The 19,819-nt window shown below is 38.8% G+C and overlaps 1 protein-coding gene across 3 annotated transcripts in view; it reads left to right on the top strand.

Annotated features, from left to right (window-relative positions):
* Nucleotides 1-19,819, top strand: part of CADM2 (cell adhesion molecule 2) — a 569,374-nt gene that overhangs the window by 227,567 nt on the left and 321,988 nt on the right. The window lies entirely within an intron of this gene.

Below are 19,819 nucleotides of genomic sequence, written 5' to 3'. Positions count from 1 at the left end.
TCTAGCTATAAATAGGTGTCATACAAAGTTGTGCAATGCAGAAAGTTTTCCTCTCCTCCATCTGGGCTTCTCTGTTTTCTGTCATGGTTGGTTTGCCACAGGGCCGCTCACTGTGGTTTTTGTTTCTCAAGTTTTATCTTAAAGGAAAAACAAAAAACAACCAGTAATTCTTAGAGTAGGGAAAGCATGAAGAAGAGGAAACCTTTCTGTAAAAATGAAGTGATTCCTGGTCCTGAGTCCCCTGGTGAGGCTGCTGGGACACCTGGGGACCTCAGCTCTGCACAGCCATACGAGCTTGGGAGCTGACCACTTCCACCCTGGCTGTCAGCAGGGCTGGGGGATTTTTTACAGTTTTGGGGAAGTGAAATTCCTCAGGGGCTGGATAGACACACTGTCAAAGGACCAGAGAGGATAGCTGTCAGGAATGGCCCAGCTCTGTGTTTCATTTTGACAGCTGAGAACCTTGGCTCAGTTGTGAGGGACCTGCAGGGTCTGGTGGGAAAGTGTCTGCTGGAAAATCCATCACCAGCTGCAGCAGAGGGATAAATAGGTGGGGAGGGTTCCCCAATTGAAGTGGTAATTCTGCAAAGCCTCTCCCCTCTCTCTGAGTACAGTTGTGCTGTCGAGCCAGTCGGGAAAGTTCAGATCTCGCTAAAATTTGCTGAGTTACTGATGGGAAGGTTACAACAAAATTTCGGCAGGCAGGAAAGTTCCCTTTTTAATCAGGGATTGTGATTGAAGAAATCTGTTAAAAGTAGTCTAAGCTAAAGACAAAAAGAGGCAGAAGTTGCTTGGTGAATGGATGAAAACAGAGGAGGAGAAAATAGCTGGAAGAGGAAGGGTTCAGTGAGCATAAAGCCAAGCTGCAATTAAGGAGACAGTCTGAGTCCTACTCTCTTGTCTCTTTATGTTTGCCTAAAAAATACTTCTTTGTCCTTTAAAAGTTGTTAGCCTTGTTTTTCCCAAAGTACTGCATCCCCTAAAATGGGGTGCCACACACTGAATACAGAAACTAATCTTTGTAGTAATTTTCCATTTTGTTAATGCTTTAAGTGATTAACAGACTACTTTGTTTTCCCAATACGATATTTTAAGTTGAATGTATTTGTATTTTAATATGGCTGATTTTTTTTTTAATATTAAAACCTTTTGTTGTTGGTGGGGATTGGACATTTGGGATTAAGAAACTGCAGTAACAGTGTCACTTTTTTCCTAGTTAGTGTCATTGTTTTTTTATTGCAATGCAATTTCATTGAGGATACTTGCTTAGAATTGTGACCATCTCAGATGATCAATTACCACAAGTGGTGACTGACCAAATTAACATATAGAAAATCACAACATTGTAAATACACTGAAGTATTCTTATCATGGCAAGTCTTTAAACATAATCAAATGACTCAGAAGGCAACAGCCAAAAGCACCATAGTAAATTAAAACGTAGCATTAACAAGAAAGTGTACCCCAGAGCTGTCTGTGTGGAAAATCAAGGCTCACCAGAGCAACACTAACCACTTTAATTACTCCTCATGTATTTCAAGCATTCAGATATGGCAACCAAATTTGCTTTCATCACATTGTTTCTGAGTGTATAGATGCTTTATCCTCGTCTGAGAAGCATGAGGTTGAGAGGGAATCAACATCTTTACAGCTGCCTTTGCCAGGTGTGAAGGCTTGAGATCCTTTATACTGGGCTAGAATACATATATATGTGTATTTCCTACTTTTTTATATGCATTTTTTAGGTTTTTTTGTTATTGTTGTTGTTTGCTTTTAATATTCTGATAATTCATTGATTCTGAAAGAGTAGTAACGCAGAAGAATGTTTCCTTATATTTATTTGACTCAAAGGCCTGTCGTCTATTGGAGATGTTCTGATGATGAGAACATCAGAAGTGCTTTAAGTGATGGCTGGCAGTCCCAGCCATGAAGCAGAACACACACAGAGTGGCCTAGAATTCCTATGTATGCATATAAATTAGATTTTGGTTGAAGATTGCAGTGAAAGTAGAATGATGTGAAAGATAAGAATGAATGCCAGCTGAAGGCAAGGAAATTAATAATTCTGGGTCAAGATCATGGAATAAGACAATTTTTCATATGCTACTCTAAAGCATATATGTGAGTATGTGTGCATGAAAAGTTTGTGTGCACTATTTTATTAATGTGCATCAGAAATAGATTAAATGCCAGCACTTAGAAAAGCAAGAGTGTTGTTTTTGTAGTGACATTAGAAGTCACTATAATGACTTTTAGGGATCAGTCAGCCTTTATGAAGATTTGTGTCTCCAGGCTGAGCTGCAGTATTCTTTCTGTTCTATTCCTGAATTAAGGCAGGAGGAAGGCTTCAGCTTTTTTAATTTCCTCTCTTCCTTCCCTTAACATTGTTTGCACTGATGTACAGCATCTCTGTTTAGGAAAATCCTATCTGCTCTGTGTGGTCACGACACTTGTTCCAAGATGATTCATGGGTGCCTTTTCTCGAAGAATATCTCCACATCTCTTTTTTAGCAGTGCTGGCCATCCCACATTGTCTTTGCTAACAAATTCTGACCTCTGAGGTGACACCAGCCATTTGCTGACCCCCATCCTTGTTTCCAAGGACTGGGCTGCTGTCCAGAGCCACGGTGATTACCTGAGGCAGACAAGGCTGGACAGGAATATATATTTCCAAGGGAACAATGTGGGTTTTTCTGGATAGCAAAGGGTGGGGAATTAAAATGAGCTCTGGAGAAGGCAGAAGCAGAGCTCATCATCTTGCTGCTCATCAGGGGGAGCAGGGGTGACCCTGCAGCTCTTGGCTTCCACCAGGCCTGCCAAACAAAGGCAATGATTGTGATGAGCCCCTTGATGGGGTGAACTGTCCAGCAACACCAGTGAACAAGCAGCTGCCACGCAGGAAGGCTTTTAGAGAGCTAATACCTGTGGCACCACTTGAAATTACAATTAGCTGCATTGTTGGGAAGTGCTTCCCAATTCCAAAGGATAACTACTTCCTTTTTTTTTCTACAATTGCTAGTGTGTGGTTATATAATGTATTTTTTTGAATTTTTTTTGAATTTTTTTTGTTTATCAAAATACATATATAATACACATATATATATATATGCATGGTAATCATGTACTAGGTCTGCTTTTGAGGGACTAAGAAACTTTTTTCTCTGAATGTTGAACCTGGGTTTGATTTTTCAGTGGCATGGCATGAATTGAGATGTATTTTTTGTTATTAACATGTTTGAATCCTTTATTTTCTCAGGCCATGAAGCATTAGCACTTGTGATAGAATTATTTCATTTCAGAGAATTAACACATTTGAAATATAGTAAGTAGATACATTGAACTATAAACAGGCTATAGGCTTTCTGTTTTTCTCACTGCAATATCTACAAAAGGAGGAAAGGAAGGAAAAGAAAAAAAAGCAGCATTTTCTTTCATGAAATGTGAACCCTTTAAATAAGGGCCAAAAATGAAGGTGCAGTATCTGAAATGTCCACAATTCTGGCACTGGAGGGGAAACAGGTGGGTTTGGGAAGCTCTAATGAGGGAGTTTCACAGTTAGATCAACTGACTTACAATATGTTTGTTTGGTTTTGAGTTGTTGCTGGCATTTTTCCATTTGATGTTTAGTGATTTGTTAAGATCCAAAGAATTTTCTAGCAAGCAAGCATTTCTCCAGGTGGTGAGATTCTCTTTTAGTGCAGGGAAAACTTGGAGGTCCTGTACAGCAGCTGCATGACCTGCTTGAGTTGGTACCTGAAAGGAACAGCTAATGTGAGATGAAATCTGATCTCACATTTCTTCATCAGCTTCTTAAATTAACTCAGAGCTGTCTCAGAGCTGCCTTGCAATTTTCTGTGCATTTCTGAGTGAGGTGTGGCAGGCTCTGAGCTGAGCTCAGTGGGACCTTGGAGCTCCTAAGGCTCCAAATGGGTGAGGAGCTGCAAGGAGCCACTGAATACAAACAGAGGAGAACTCCGCACTCTGAAGCTTAATGAGCTTCCAAAAAGATTTTTTTTTCCCTTACTGGGACAAATGAAGCCTTTTCAAAATCATGTGTATGAGTTTATGGGTGGGGAAGTAATTTCTGTTTTGGATTTGATTTGAAGCAAGACAATGAAGGAAATCCCGTGCTGGAACTTTGAATTCATACAGCAGAAATAGTAACAGATGTTCACCCAAGTTCCTGTCTTAAACAACTGCTTGTTTGCTGCCTAGATGTGGGTCTCCCCTTTTAAATTTGAACTTGTTAATCATTTGGAGATATAACAGATTAATCGTTAGAAAATCAGAGGTATTAAATAAAATCATGTAATTGTTTCTATAGTAGAAGTCCTACTTTAAAAAATGTAGTGTTTATCCAAACATAATAATGGTGTGGAGCATGCCAAGTTCTTTAAAATGAACCTTTTTGTGTTTTAAAGCAAATACAAAGCAGTTTGGGTGTTGTTTTTATCTCTGTGCTCTGTCTTTGGGGAAAGAAAGTGGAAAACAAACATGACAGTACCTTAATTCATTGTTTCAGTAAAAGATCAGATACATTCAAAATGCACATTTGTTTTCCTTCTTTGACTTTATTCAGTGCAATAGGGGAAAAGACCAGCTTTCTGCTAGTAGATGAATGTTGCAAGTACATAATAAACCCAGATCTCTAAACACATCAGTCATGTGTCATCTGAAATATGCATTGTGTCTCACATTGCAATTGCTTCCCCAATATTCATGAAATATTCATGCTGGATATATGCAGTGCGTGCCACACGGATGGATGTGACACGAAGCAGCAGCAATAATCAAGGCTTGGGTAGGAGGAGGCCAAAGCAGAGGCAGAACAGCTTCCATCTCACCTTTGCATAAGGAAGAAAATGGGTTAGAAATGAAGTGTGAAAGGCTTCTTACCCCTGTGTGTGGACAAAGGAATACACAAATACAGGGGCACAGAGGGGCTCTCACTTCTGTCAGTCAAATCAGTGAAGAGTTCAGTGCCTAGTAAGCTTTTTTTCCCTTACTGAAAGGGGATGATGTGGCTCTCTAATCATGGACCAATCTTGGTTATTAGTGGTGAGTTTAGCTTCTTAAGCTCATGGAGCAATTGGATGTAAAAGAACATCCACACCTTAAGCCCACAATTTGAATTACAGCTCTCTTTTTCCTGTTCACTTAGTCTGTCCTGTTTATTTGGCTTGGAAGCTGAAAAGAGAAATGAGCCTGTGCTGTGTTTTGTCATCACCCATAAATCCTCGAGAGGATGGAGTAGTAAATTTCATTTCATAGGTAGATGGTGGAGTTTGTTTTTATTTAAATTATTTTTATATAGCTTCATGCCTAGATGCCAGGCACGTTTGGATGACCTGAAAGAATTTCCAGGTGTCAAGGTCTGGTCAGATTGTGTAGGCAAAGCCCAGGCGAGCTTGACTCAGCCCAGAGGGGTCGCAATCTTTGCAGGTGTTTTCAGTTGTAAATTTCTTGTTTTGTTTTAGAAAACCAGAAAATGAATCCTAACACTGAGAAAGGGCTCTGAGTCATAGCATTTTATTATCCATAGTGCTGTTGCCTTCCTTGAGTGTTCAAATATTTTCTCTGGTTTTATCAAGTGATCAAGGAGCTAGAACTCCGAGCTACTTGTGAAGCACTTGAAATGATTACATCCCATTTTAATCCTTTTTGCAGCTAAAATAGTGAAATGGGATAGGATTGGAAATGTCTCTAATAGTGACAGCTGATGGGCACCAAACATGATTGCCTTAAAGGAGACTTTGAAGCCATCAAGGGTGACCTTCCAGAAGAGAAATTCAGCCCTTCCTAAGCCAAACTTTTATGGATGGCGCATGGCCCTTGGAATGCCAGGCAACATGTAGGGGGACCCAGGGTTTTATCTGCCTGCATTGTGCAGTCCTTATCCTCGCAGCACATGGAATGCTAAGTGTAGGCTTTTAACACAGTCTATAATCTAATCCCCAAATCCACATTTAATAAGAATTATTATAGATTTTACCTTGCAGCCATGAATAGCAAAATAAGAAATAATAAAATACTATTGAAGCAGTACTTCAACAAGAGAATGTTTTTTCCAAGAGGAAAGTGTTAGTATGAATTTTTCAGGTTTCTTTTATTCACCCAGCCACTGATTTTCACTCCCGCAGTGGACAAAGCAAAAGAGGTGTTTGCTCATTTATGCCACTGAATTCATAGTAAGGGGCTTCCTTCTGTGTGGAGAAAAGTTTTCTAAATGGCGAGTGCTTGTCATTCCTTAACTGACTTAGAGAAGGCATTATTTTGAAAATTACCATGTCAATTTAACTGTGACAGTAACAGAGGCAGGTACCAGCAGTTTCCTTCTGATTATGTTAAAATCTCATCTATTATTTAGTTTGAAACTGACAGCATATATTAAGGCTTAATGAAGGCTTTCAGTAATTTAAAAGATGAGATTTATCTTTGCAGATTTTGGGATGTTTCTGTCATTTATGAGCTCTAGGATTCTAACAAAAGCTAATCTTAGGAGGAGTTTCAGCCAAATTATTTTTACTTTGAAATAAGGAACTTTGAATTTACTAAAAGAAAAAAGTTTTTTGAAAATTGCTACCTCTAGTCGGGTTTAAAGAGCCACCAAAATGGTGCCATTTTTTATCTTCTTTCTTTTTTTTTCTTTTTTAAGGAATATATTAAAATAACATTAAAAAGTAATAGAACATCATGAGCAAAAGTTGGAAGTTCAGACTGGTTTATGAGAATGAATCTTCTACATAGACTTCATAGTGCTCGTTAAAATTGACTGAATTTAAATGAATTTTTCTCCCGGAGTAAGGAGAATTTTTGAATTCTGTACTTCTGAAGCATAGCTCAGAGACAAGACAGTTTCCATTTTATTTGTTAAGGTAACACTGGTTTTGTTTACCTGGTTGGTTTGGGGTTTTCTTAGTAGGATTTGGTATTTAAAGAAAGAGTTGTACAACTTTTCAGTGTTTGTGACTTTGCATGGCTCTGTCTTCCTCTGGAAATACCCAAAGCTTTTGGCTGATTTCAGTCAAATTTGACAGAGGGCTGCAGGTCCCCAAGGTAATTATGTTTATTTCGATTTCATAAAGACAGTCAGAAAAAGGAACGAGCTTTGAACCATAATAAATTTGCCTCAAGAACTTTTGTTCATGTTTTGGGAGAGCAATTTTAAGGAAAGAGGAAGTAATTATATTGGGAAAAGGAATGAAATGTATAAGCATATGCAAAATTGATGAAAAATCTTTACACGATAAAGTGAAAATGAAAACCAAACAAAAGCCATAAAGTGTTAGGAAGGCAGGGCTTTTTCTCCTCATTCTACTTCACTGCCTTATTTTAGCAGAGGGAAGGGAAAAGTTAGTGCAGCTGCCATAAAACATCATTAACTCATCTTATGAGAGAGATAAGAACTGAGATATAGAGAGGATGACTTTTTTTATGAACTGCATTTCTAAACTAAGGCAGCACTTGACAGAAAAATAAGTTCCGCTTTTGAAGAGTGTTATCTTTTTTCAAACACTCAGAATTCCATATTTTTTCTAATTGCATACTTTGTATGATGGCAGACATATGTATTAATCTTTAAAATTGAGCAAGAATTATGTTTCATATTTAATTTTTGCTGTCAGCTGCAGAGAAAAGGAGCCACAAGTGGTTATGAATCTTTAAGTACTTTTTATAAATAAGCAATTTCGAGATTAATATCTGGGAAGAAGTGAAACCTGCATTTATGTTGTACTTCTGCATATATTCCTGGCATGAGCACTTCTTCTCTTGCACAGCAACACGCAGCTGAATTTCAACCTTATAGACACCGGTAAATCATCAGAATTGACCTTGCATGGTGGGTTAAGAGTGTTGTAATTAATGTGTTGCCAGCACACTCCTTTTTTTGTTTTTTTTCCTTTTCCTTTTTTGTTTTTTTTTTGTAAGCAGAGGTGAAATTCTTTGGGAGTTTGTGTAGTCTCAAACCTTGGAAATAGTCAAAAGCCATCTGAACATGCTTCTGAGCAATTAGCCCCAAGTGGTGCTTTTTGAGGCAAGGGGTTGGTCCAGATGACCTCCAAAAGTCGAAGAAATTCTGTGGTTCTGTATAACTTAGGTGTTTTTTCCTTCTTTTGTTAGAGTTTTCTTTTTGCTATTAGTCAATGAAAGAATCAGCCATTAAGTGCTTGGAATATCTGAGATTTGAAAGGGAAATAGTAGCAGCCAAGAGGAGCTGGGGCTTGTGATGTGGATGGTGTAAGGTCATTCGCTAATCCTGTTGGTAACAGGGATGGCAACAAATATGGGTTAAATATGCTGAAATATCTGTAGAATGAATGCAGAAACAATGAGTTTCACTCATGTGGTAAGAAAGTGTGTAGGGCAGATATTGCATTGATCTATTTTGTCTTATTTACTGCACATAATAAAACTCTGAAGTTTTATGTTTCATTTATTTTGTTGTAGTCTCAAACCTTGGAAACAGTCAAAAGCCATCTCACCGTGGTTCTGAGCAATTAGCCCCAAGTGGTGCTTTTTGAGGCAAGGGGTTGGTCCAGATGACCTCCAAAGGTCAAAGAAAGTCTGTGATTCTCTAAAACTTGTGTTTTTTCTTTCTCTTGTCACAGTTTTTTTTTTGTATTAGTCAATGAAAGAATCAACCATTAAGTGCTTGGAATATCCGAGATTTGAAAGGGAAATAGTAGCAGCCACGAGGAGCTGGGGCTTGTGATGTGGTTTGTCCAAGGTCATTTGCTGATCCTGTTGGTAACAGGTATCTGGGATGGCAAGTAAATATGGGTTAAATATGCTGAAATATCTGTAGAATGAATGCAGAAACAATGAGTTTCATGTGGTAAGAAAGCGTGTAGGGCGGATATTGCATTGATCTATTTTATCTTATTTACTGAACATTATAAAATTTCAAAGTTCTATGTTTAATTTATTTTGTGAAATCAAAGAGCTGATTAATAATTGAGTTATTGTGTGAAACTGCTTAATGAAAGGGCAGCCCCTCTCCCAGAAGTGGGAATATCAGCCCCTGCTGCTCACAGGTAACCTTCACACCATGCCAAGCTTCAGTGAGATGGCACCTCTCTTTCCCAAAGGCTCTCTGTGTCTTCTAAGAGATTAGGAGAAATAAAAAGGATATTATCATCTGGTAGGGACCAGTTAGTCCCTGCCAAAGCTGCCTGTGGACAAGCTATTGCCTTCCTTGATCATAGACAGGAGTGGAATAACTATAATTTCAAGAAAGCCAAAATTCTGACTATAATAAGGAAGAAAATATTTTAATTTTATTTTTATTAAGTTATTTCTAATTATGCAGAACACTGGAAAACTAGCAATTTGTTAGTGAAAGAAATAATACAGAAGTGAGCAAGCGCAGAAGCATAATTCTTATGAGACCTTGTGTTTAATTATGTTTAATTCATAAGCTAAGTGACAGATTTAGTTAAAATCCTGAGAAAATTCAGTCTTTAATTACAGTGTGTCCTTTGAGCGGCGAAGGTGTTATAATATATCCTTCAAATAAAACAAAGAGGATAATTCCTTTTTTTTTTTTTTTGAATACAAATATCTGAAGTCAATCTTTATACAGGGCTTGTTTATATAATATGACATTAAAAGGAATGAAAATTAACATATGCCAAGGCTACTTCAAGGTGGCAAGGCAAGCTCCGGCAGCCTAGGAAACACTGATGAGGATTGCCTATGCAACCCTGGTGTGTCCCCTGCAGGCAGGGACACTAATTCAGGCTTTAATTACCTGCTCACAGACTGGTGTTACCTCACAGCGTTTAACTTCTGCTGAGGACTGCATGAGCTGCTATTCAGAATTTCCTCCCAGTTTCCCCTTTGCTTCCTGCATGTAATATTTACAGCACTCAGCCCAGCCTTCACACTGCACACAGACGGAATTATTGATTTCCTCGTGTGCTTTTTTTCCCAAGTATTTCAGCTTTTGTATCTTACAACTAGATCCTCAAAGGGACAGAGGTGTTTTGCCTAATTTGTAGGTGTCTGGCTCTCTGCTTAGCCTGTACAACCCTGACTTAAATTCCCTTTTCAGCGCACGGACACCTCAGGGTATTGCTGCCACAGGCTTTTCCACAGAGCAGGGAATCCTTAGCTGGGTTGAGGTGACAGGAATGCTTGCACTGGTGCAGGCTCGTCAGCACACATCCAGCTTCCTCTGCCATCCTTAGATTTAGCTCCTGGTGCCCATTGAGGAGTTGGGAGGCAATCCGTTACGGCGTAGGTTGACCATTGGTATATGGAATGTTTCTATGTGCCAGGTCTGAACTCAGGTGTCTTAAGCTACTCCTAGCTCATTGAGGGATAATACATCCAAGTCCTATTGCCTAAAATTTTTATTTGTATAACAGGTTGCCCAGGGAGGTTGTGGATGCCCCAGCCTTGGCAGTGTTCAAGGCCAAATTGTTTAAGGCCTTGAGCAAACTGGTCTGGTGAAAGATGTCCCCAGCCATGGCAGGGAGGATTGGGACTAGATGATCCTTAAGGTCATCCTTAACATTCTGTGGTTCCATTTCTGCAGGAAATGAGGGTGGTTCTGGCTCTTTTCCTGTGGGGATGTTAAAACCTCTGTCCCCTTGCTCACCCCTTACACGTTGGCTCCTAGTTAGACGCACAAACTGCAGGACACCAAGGTTTACTTCTCACTGTTTTTGGATGAGCTTTCCTATCTGCAAGTACAGCCTTTTGGGAATAATCTTGTAAGTAATAACCAGATGATGTTGGAGTGGGAACCCTGCCAACACCTCCTAGGTGCCACCAGAGACCACTGCTGAACCTGAATGGGGCTCAGCATCACTTGTAGCCTGGGAATGTGGTAGGTGAGGGACAGCAACAGAGCTGGAGATGGGCTGGGGATTAAGGTCTGGGGGGTGTTTGGGGTCAAGCCCGATGGTTCTGGCCTTGAGGGACAGCCCTGGGTCACAGCCCCAGGACTGGGAGCAGCACAGCAGGCAGGGCAGTGCTCTCGGCCCTGTCCCTCAGCAGCCATCTGGGCAGGCCTGGCCATGGTGAGAACTCCCAGCCAAGGGTCCTGATCGTGTGCTGTGGCTGTCGGAGCCAGGAGGGCCAAGGCTGGGTCAGTCAGGGTCCAGCTCAGCTGGAGCCATGGGCAGGAGCTGGCAGGGCTGTGGCAGCACAGCGCAGGCAGGGATCTAGGATGAGAGGCTCAGCGTAAAAGCAGCTCTCAAGGGAATGGGGAGCAGTCCCAGCTGGGGTTTCTTCTCTCTTTCTTCACAGTGTCTGTCTCCAAGGTCACCAGCTCTGCTTTGTGTTGGCTTTGAGTCTAGCTAGACAAAGCTCCAGGAGGTGAAATGCACTTGGGGTCCTGACAGCTTTGTTCCCCCTGAAATCTTCAAAGTGTCAGAAAGGAGAGATCATGAGCACCTCATTGCTTGCTGGGATTCAAACCCAAGCTTTTCTGTTGCAAGAAAATTTTATTGTAAAATGTCCATTTGACAAATCCACTTTTGAAGTTCCTCTGTGATTTGAAGCCATATTAATATTGTCCTTAAATTGTGCAATGCAAATGTAGGCATGGACAATGTATTTCCAGCAATTTAAATGCATCAGTTGGGTCTTCATTTGGACACTCCCAGCATATGTGTAGAAGTTTATGGGCTGATAGCAGCATTCTCTTTGTGATGTAGTTATGAGTGTTTGTGTCTGCAGATTATGTCCCAGGTGTCCCAAGTTAATTGCCCCCAAATACAAAATGGACAATTAGCAACCATGAGAAGGACTTTGATTTAATATTTTTTGATTACAGTGTAGAGGTAGAATAGACTGCTGCTTCCAGCCATAATATTACTCTTCTATGGTTATTGCTTTTTTCCTCCTCACTGGACAGCTGTGAGCTGCCTTATGGATGTCATGTGGATGGTAGAAGTTCAATCTTTCCCAGGTGATAGTTCTGCTGTAAATGGGCAGAATTCCATGCAGGGAATGGGTGGCTTGAACAGAGGCAGTCCAGCTCTCAAAGGAGCCGAACCATGATTATACAAAGGAGCATAGTCCTGGTGTTTAGGTCCATAACCACATATTGTTTAAAAATAGGTGTTTTACATAACAGGAGGCAATGTCTTCTGTGTATAATAGTAATCTGTTTTTATTTCATTATTGGTATCCTTTTGGGGGGAAATTGTATAAAAAGATTTATATACTTCAATGTATATAGGGAGAGACACACAGACATAAAGGAAAAGTTTTAAAGGTGCAAATAGAAGATGCACTCATCACCAAGACTTACACAGCCCCACCTGCATTTTACAGGCCAAAAACATAACTGCTGAGCCCTACAGCTCTGTCAAGCACTGTCTAGAAAAGTCTGAGATGGTGCAAAAACAAGGATTTTCAGAGGGGTTAAAATGTTAATTGCATTACAATAAGAAGGGAGAGTGAGAGAATTGGAAATGCCCTAGGTATGTATAACGAGTAAGTAATGGGAAAGAATGAAATGCATTAATATTAAACCTTCACTGCATAACTCATCCTTATTGGACACAGCTGTCGATAAAATATGCCCTTACTCTTGACAAGTTGCTCCTGTGTTTTGCTTGTAGATTAGCTTGCAGCCCTGCTCTGTATTCTTTATCTTCATCACTGCACCAGTCCTTTAATTAGGAAGTGAAATCTTCTGCATAGTGATTAGGAAATCACAGTTAAGAAGGTGTTACAAAGAGAGGCTCTGGAAGCTGCTCAAAATAGCTTTCAGCTTTGGAAATTCCTCCATCTACTGTGGGAATGAAATGCATGTAGGATCCAGAAAGGTGTGAAAACTAACCTTTGCTCAGTTGCTGCAGAGAATTGTTGGCCTTTAGTATAAGGGTATCATGCTTAATAAAAATTATCTTCATGTGAGGAGCTAACAGTTGCTCACTCAGAAATTAATAATGTTAGAAACTTTACTGAGATTGCATATAGGAATTAAAGATGTGTTTAACAGCTTCATGCTGATGAAGATTTTTTGATTTCAAGAGAAATTATCTGGCATTCTATCCAAATTTATTCAGAGCTTCAGCTGTTGGCACTTAAGTAAAATCTAGATTTGTTCTTCATAGCACCGCTTCTGGTAATGCAACCCGCTGTTGTTGGTTGGGTTTATTTTTTTGCTTTTGGGAACATTCGTACTTCAGCTCCTGGCAATTGGCTTGTGTTAGCTTTCTGATTCCCCAACTTAAATCATTGCCTGCTGCATATGAAAATTTACATATATATGGAGAAGCAGAGGAGTTGGGTATAAAGAAGTGCCGTCAAAAAAAAAAGTTTTTCCTTTTGAGCTTCATGCTCATATCTTGAAAAAAAAAAAAAGCTTTCTAACATACCTGTGTGGAGGCAGATGACGATCATTTGTTGAGGGAGAGATTCATGTTCTTGCTTTAAGTATATGTGGAGAAAAAGAGGAAGCCACTGTTTTACAAAGTATCTCCTGCTTTTTGTTTCATGTTCTTATATCTACATGATCTACATGTTCCCTGTGATTAGGAACATATAAATGTCTGCCTTTACCCTTACTCCTGTTCTGTGCCAGTGTATCTCAAATCAGAAAATAGAATGCTAAAATGCACATTTAGCAGTAGAGAATTCTGGAATTCTCTGCATTAATCGTATCTGGGATGAAACATGTGCTTTGCCACATAAAGATATTGTAAATTCTATCACATTAGAGGGGGAATTTGGACAATAGAGAGTCTAATTCAAGGAAGCGACGTGCTGAGCAATAAAGTATAGCTCAGAGTAGTGCATAAGACCTATATTTCTGTGTTGAAGAGGAAAATATGAAAAAGAGTTGAATAGAATAAGAAAAAAAGAAAATGGAGAAGGTTCTGATATTTTTTATCCATTCCTGGTATAAGAGCCAATTTGAAGACTTCCTTTTCCTTTTTTCCTCTATTCCTTCCTTCCTATTCCCTGCATTATTAGAGCTGCAGTAGGTAAGTTACATTTCATAGGAAATGCTCATTTCTATCGTTTTCCAGAGTACATGCTATTTTTTTTTTCTTAATGCTGCCAGTAAAATACATAACAATATAGATACCAAGAGTTATGAACCAAGACTTTATATTTAGGCTTCTGAATAATAGTGATTTTACAGTAAGAAACTTCATCCTACAGAAAATGTTGATTTCTGGTATTATTTGCATTTACTTAACACAGTGGGTGTTGCAAAACTTAAAAAAAAAAATCTCAACAAAAGGAAAAAAGAAAATCTCATTTTTGAGGCCAGAGCTCATAGAACTCCTTTGACTTTGGAGAAAAAGTTACAAAATAACTTGTGGCAATTCTACCTTTTGTTTTTGTGAACCTCTTCACCAGCAATGTTAAACACATGAAATATCTTAGTGTGGGCAGAGGGGCATAAATAATTTTGTCCTGTTTTACAGCTTGAAAATGTAAGATGTTGAGATGTGATGGCTTGGCCAAGAACTGATTTCTCACACTTAGATTTTTGGATGGTAGTTTCTTTTTCAAAAGAGGACAGCCAGTGGCATACTGCCTGAAAGCTTGATTGCCTGTATGGAATCGGCTGCAGGAAGTTTAGGGCAAATAGGGCAGGGTAATTCTGCATAAACTTTGTGACAATGCTCAAAAGTTTTTCCTTGGGAACAATGCATTAGTTGGATAACCTGGGAGTGTCTTTTTGTGTTGCTGCTTTACTTTAGAAAAATACCAGAAAACAAATGAAGGAATAGTTCATGGCAATGTATGTTTCTGTATGGAATTAATTTCACTTTATCTCTGAGATTCAAAAGAAATAGGAAGTCGTAGTGTGGCCTTGTAACAGTTAGACATAGATATTAACAAAAAAGAAACTGTGTCAAGTCCAGTATTCCTGAAAAAACCTTTCCTCTGCTGTTTGTCATTGAATTAATGCACAAACAGATTTTCTTAAACGTAACATTAACACTCACATATTCACAAATATGTTCTAGGGCTGTGGTTTTTTTCCACCTTTCCCATCAATATTGTTCCCTTTGAAGCTTGTCCCACCTGCTGTTTGCTTTTGTAGATACTTGTGCGGGGTGAGGGTGAAAGAGCCTGATCTTCTCATCTTCCTCTTGGGATGCACACTTGACCTTGATGACATTATTCCAAATTTGATCACATTCCTAAGCCGGCCCAATAAAAACATTTCTTGCTACTCATTCAGCTTAATAAAATTCAATCCTTCAAATATAATAAAACCTCATTGTCTACAATAGATCTTCATGCAAAAGATGCGGTTATGTTGTTACACTCATCTGCAGCAGTATTTTATTTTAAAATTTTACACATCTTTTTGAACACGCTGTATGAAACACAATGAATGTCTCTTAGTTAGGCTTTGCAAAGTTCAAATTTGCCCAATGACAGAAAAAATAATTTAATTTGTGTTCTAAAAAAAAGTACTAAATTGAAGCAGTCAGCTGCTCTGCTGAGTCATAAAAAATGACGTGAAAATGCTCTTTGGCCACTAGCAGGCAACAGTGGAAAATGGGTTTGTCACTCGATTGAGACTTTTTGCCTCAAGGCACAAATATTAGGTGTGCATTTTGCCTGTCTTTAAGGTTAGGTGCCTGTCATTTAATCCTCTGGTCTTTTCTTTACTAATGGCTGTAGTGTACAACTTCAAGTTTACTTTTTAAAGTTTTGTTTCCAATAGTTATTGATTGTCCAGCTTTATTTGCCTAGTTTTTTTGTTCCAGTGATTTAAGTAATACCATTATAAGTCTTTAATCTCTACGTGTCTTGACAAAGTAAATGTAGCAGAAAAAAAGACATTTTTCTCTAAAAACTCAGTTAAACTAATTAAAAAGAAACCATATATTTTATTTTTTTTATTGCAATGTGCCAGTCACTGCTGTTTCTCATTGCTGTATAGCTCTTCTAGATAAAGGATCCACATGGAGTAGACATTGGGCCAGAGTACGAGGAGTTTCTAGCACTGCAGGATACACTGAATGGCTTAATAGCTTCTGGAGAATGCTTAGGGCACTTTCAGTAGTGCCATTAAAATAATTTTATGTTTAAAATGAATTGCACTCCACACATCAGATTTTAACCCTGAGTTGCTCCCACACTTTGAATGTAAGCCTGTTTTGAAAGCCTGAAGTTGGACAGTGGAGTTTTTTTTTTCTTGGGCCAAGTTAAAAACATTGGAGATAAAGCCAAGTCATTGTTGAGGAATTATTTTCAATAGATCAAGAGAAACATGTGAAAATTATTGTAAAAACAAAGAGCGGTGAAGGAGAATGGATGATGGCACAACTATTCTTAGTCCTGGTTCAGAGTCCTCGTGCATAGTGGACAAAATTGGCAGAACAAGTCACTAAAATGGCTTTCTGGTGGATTTAACTCCTTGTCCTAAATCTGGAGGTGAAGATGTTGCATAAATGAGCAGGATAGATAATTTATTTGCATATTTTTAGCAAAGTGGTTTTGACAATTAAGACTGGAACTAAGTGCAGCTGAAATTAAATATTCATGTGCATTTAATGGCTTGATCATTATTGTTACAGAAATTATTTAACCCTTGGGACGTCAGGTATTTCTGGCATTTCCATTACCTGCCAGCAGCAGGACAGTCAGCTGCCACTGCAAAGTATTTGTGTGCCAGAGATAGGGTTTATTTGGTGCAGACATAAATATCTGGAAGTCACTTCCTTGGCTTTTTTAGGTAGGTGGAGACTTCTCTAACCACTGAGATATAAAAATGCAAGCCTAAGTTCTTTTACTTCCTCCCTTCCCCCTCCTCAAATGTTCTAGTTCCCTATTAAGCATTGCAGAATACATTCAGATATTTTGAATAATGCTGATGTTTAACAGTAAGCAGAGAATCTTGGATGCACAGAGATGCCTAATAAGCATTTGCTCCTGGAAAAAGCTTAGCTCCAATGGTTAATGGCAAAGCATCTCATGAGGCACCCTAAAAACTTTATTCTGGTGTGGTTGATACACGTGTCCAAGTTAGAAGTAGATTAGCTTGAAAGCATATTAGGGATCATTTAATTGGTGTACCTCTCAGTATCTATTCCATGCTGCTAAATCACCCCAGATAGCATTTAGGGTTTTCTGGGGGAAGAAAACTTTGCACTATTAGGTGGCAGATGTGTCCATGCCATGCTGGAGGTTTTGTGCTGCCAGTTGTTATTTTTCAAACCTAGAAACTTTTGTTATAACCTCAACTGCCTCTTCCATGAGCAGTTTCTGTCAACCTGAGGGCTAGAATGGGGAGATAAACTATAATAGAAACAAGTATTTGCTCCCAAAAAGCCACCACATTTCGTAACATTTTTCCTCTTCAAGCACATAAATCCAAATCTAACTACTTGTGCAGATGCACTTGCAAAAGGAGTACTTAAAGAAACTAGCATGTGTCCTGAGAAAAAAACAAACTTTTAACAGTGGAGAGAGAAGACAAAGAAAAAAGAATAAATTTACTGCACTATTGTTGTATCCTGAATATAATTATAATTCATAAAAGTGCTCTTGTGGTGTATCATGGTGGCATTACATGTGAATGCCAAATATCAATAAGTCTAAACTATAAAACCCACAGTCTGTGTTCACAAAGAATTCCACAATTCCACAATCTGGAGGAGGGAAAGGGGAGAGAAGAGACAAGGTTCATTGTCATGGTCAGATTTTTGGGGTGCCCTGCATGAGGCCAGGAGTTGGACTTCATGATCCTGGTGGATCCCTTCCAACTCACTGTATTCTATGGTTCTATGTTTTTAAAAGTCTGGGCCAGTGAAAGCCAAAAATCAAATCAGTTGCTAAACTAGGAGGAAAAAGGAGTTTTTTCCTAAAAGCAGTATATTCAAAGCTATCAGTGGTAGTAAATTTATAGAGAAAATGAGAACATAGTCTTTAACCAGCAGCCAGCAAGGACTCCAGATGGAGTTTAAACATATTAGGAGCTAAAGGAATCCTAATGATTTTTTATTGTAAATAGTAACCTTTTAAGAAGGATGTGGAAGAGTTACAAGGACTAGATAATGCATTTGCATTTGGGGTAGGAAGAAAAGCAGACAGCTAATGCAGTCACATTACACACTGCTGAAATACTTTGCGTTCTAGGAGGTAAGGGATTCTAATTGCGGTGCGAGTAAAACCCTACTGGGTATTGCTCCCAAGTGCTTTAAGAGGAGATGGAGGCTGGTCACACAGTCATGGAAGCAGCATTTCTCCCTTTTCTTCATTACTGTGCTGCTTTGCTCCATGAGTTCAGCCTAAGATGATGTCCCGGAAAGAAACAGACAGAAATCTCTCTCTCTTTTTCTCCCCTGCACACTCATTTTATCCACCTCTGTGTGAGTTCATCCAGCTTCTCCAGCCCCAGCCTGGATCTGAGGGAGCTGCCTGTAATTGGTGATTAACTTGCATCTATCAATCTCATGGTTAGGAGGATTGACAGTCGGGACAGATGTCCAAGCTTAGTCAATTAAAGCTCCAGTTGCATCCATTGCCAAGCTTATGTCAGGTCAGTCCCTTTAAATGCAATTTGCAAGGCTTCAAGCTTTTTACATACTTTTCCGAACCTGTTCTCTGAAATTTGTTTTTCACAGTTTTTCCCTTAATTTTTCTGAGTGTGGCTGGAATGTAATTTTCATTTTGCTCTGTGCTGGTCTAAAGCATAGATTCATTACATTTTTGCAGTATGAACCCACTTAAGTGTGCCAGGTTAATGCTTCACGATTCCATAGTCAATATCCATAGATGGCATTTCCAAAGGTATTATTACCTACTGCAGGTAAACAATTCCTTTTATTTATTTTTAAATTCAATCCCTTTATATGAATCCCACAAAAGAGATGAGTTTCTCATTGAAATAAATGAATCTCTAGCAAGATAAAATCTACTTGCAGTGTGGCTATTAAGGTGGTGAGTGAATTCCTTTTGTACATAAGAAGGATTTCATTAACAAGTCAGAAAGAGCATTTTGACTTGTTTCCAACCTGATGCAGGTCTTTTTCATTCTCACTGATCAACACAAAGACAAGCAGGAGATTTTTCTTCATGGTGTTTCAGAAAGCCACAACAAAATCTCTGTGTGTGTGTATTTTTTTTAAATTACATTGGAAGGGGGGTGGACAATGAGTCTAGCTCAGTTTTTTCTCCTGAAAAATTTTGAATTATTTCAAAAGCACTGGAATTCTTTTGCAAATGTTTTGTTACAAGCGCCCTCATGAGCAGTCTATTGATGTCATTAGCCCTCTTTGTGAGATGGATGGAAGCTGTACCTCAAAAGAAGCTGAAAAGGATTAAAAATGCTAAAAGAAAAATAAGTAGAGATTAGAACATCAATGATTCTTCTTTCTTTGTAGAATGCTGGAGTGCTACAATTGATGAAAGTAAAAGATGCAGCATAACATTTCATAACTCTGAGAGAAGTGATCTAACAGGTAGCTGAACTGAGAATAATAATTCCATCCAGAGGCATTCAGATCACCATTTTAATTTTTTTCTTGTGTTCACTGTAGCACCATCACATTGTTATATTTTCAGAAACAACAAAAAGCCAAATTTTGATTCAGTCTTTTTGCCTTCTTTTCTACTGTCCATTCTTCGCTCAAAGGGGCTGCATAGAAGCAGAGAGCCTGTATATGTAAATTATTTTAAGGGTTTGAGTGTCTAAATGAAGTGAAAGGAGTTGAGAGAGATATTTAATTTCATCTTTATACTGGTACCAGGCAGTTCAACTGTATCTGTAAAGCACTCACTGGCATGCCTATGCTGGATAATTGAAATGCTCAGTGTAAAATTCCCTGCACAATGTATTTGCAGGTATTTCATTTTCTTTTATCACATTTCCTTGAAAATC

Source organism: Ammospiza caudacuta, chromosome 2, assembly GCF_027887145.1.
Source record: "Ammospiza caudacuta isolate bAmmCau1 chromosome 2, bAmmCau1.pri, whole genome shotgun sequence".
NCBI classification, from domain to species: domain Eukaryota; kingdom Metazoa; phylum Chordata; class Aves; order Passeriformes; family Passerellidae; genus Ammospiza; species Ammospiza caudacuta.
Note: the sequence above shows the minus strand (reverse complement) of the source record. Positions and strands in the feature narration are given on the sequence as shown.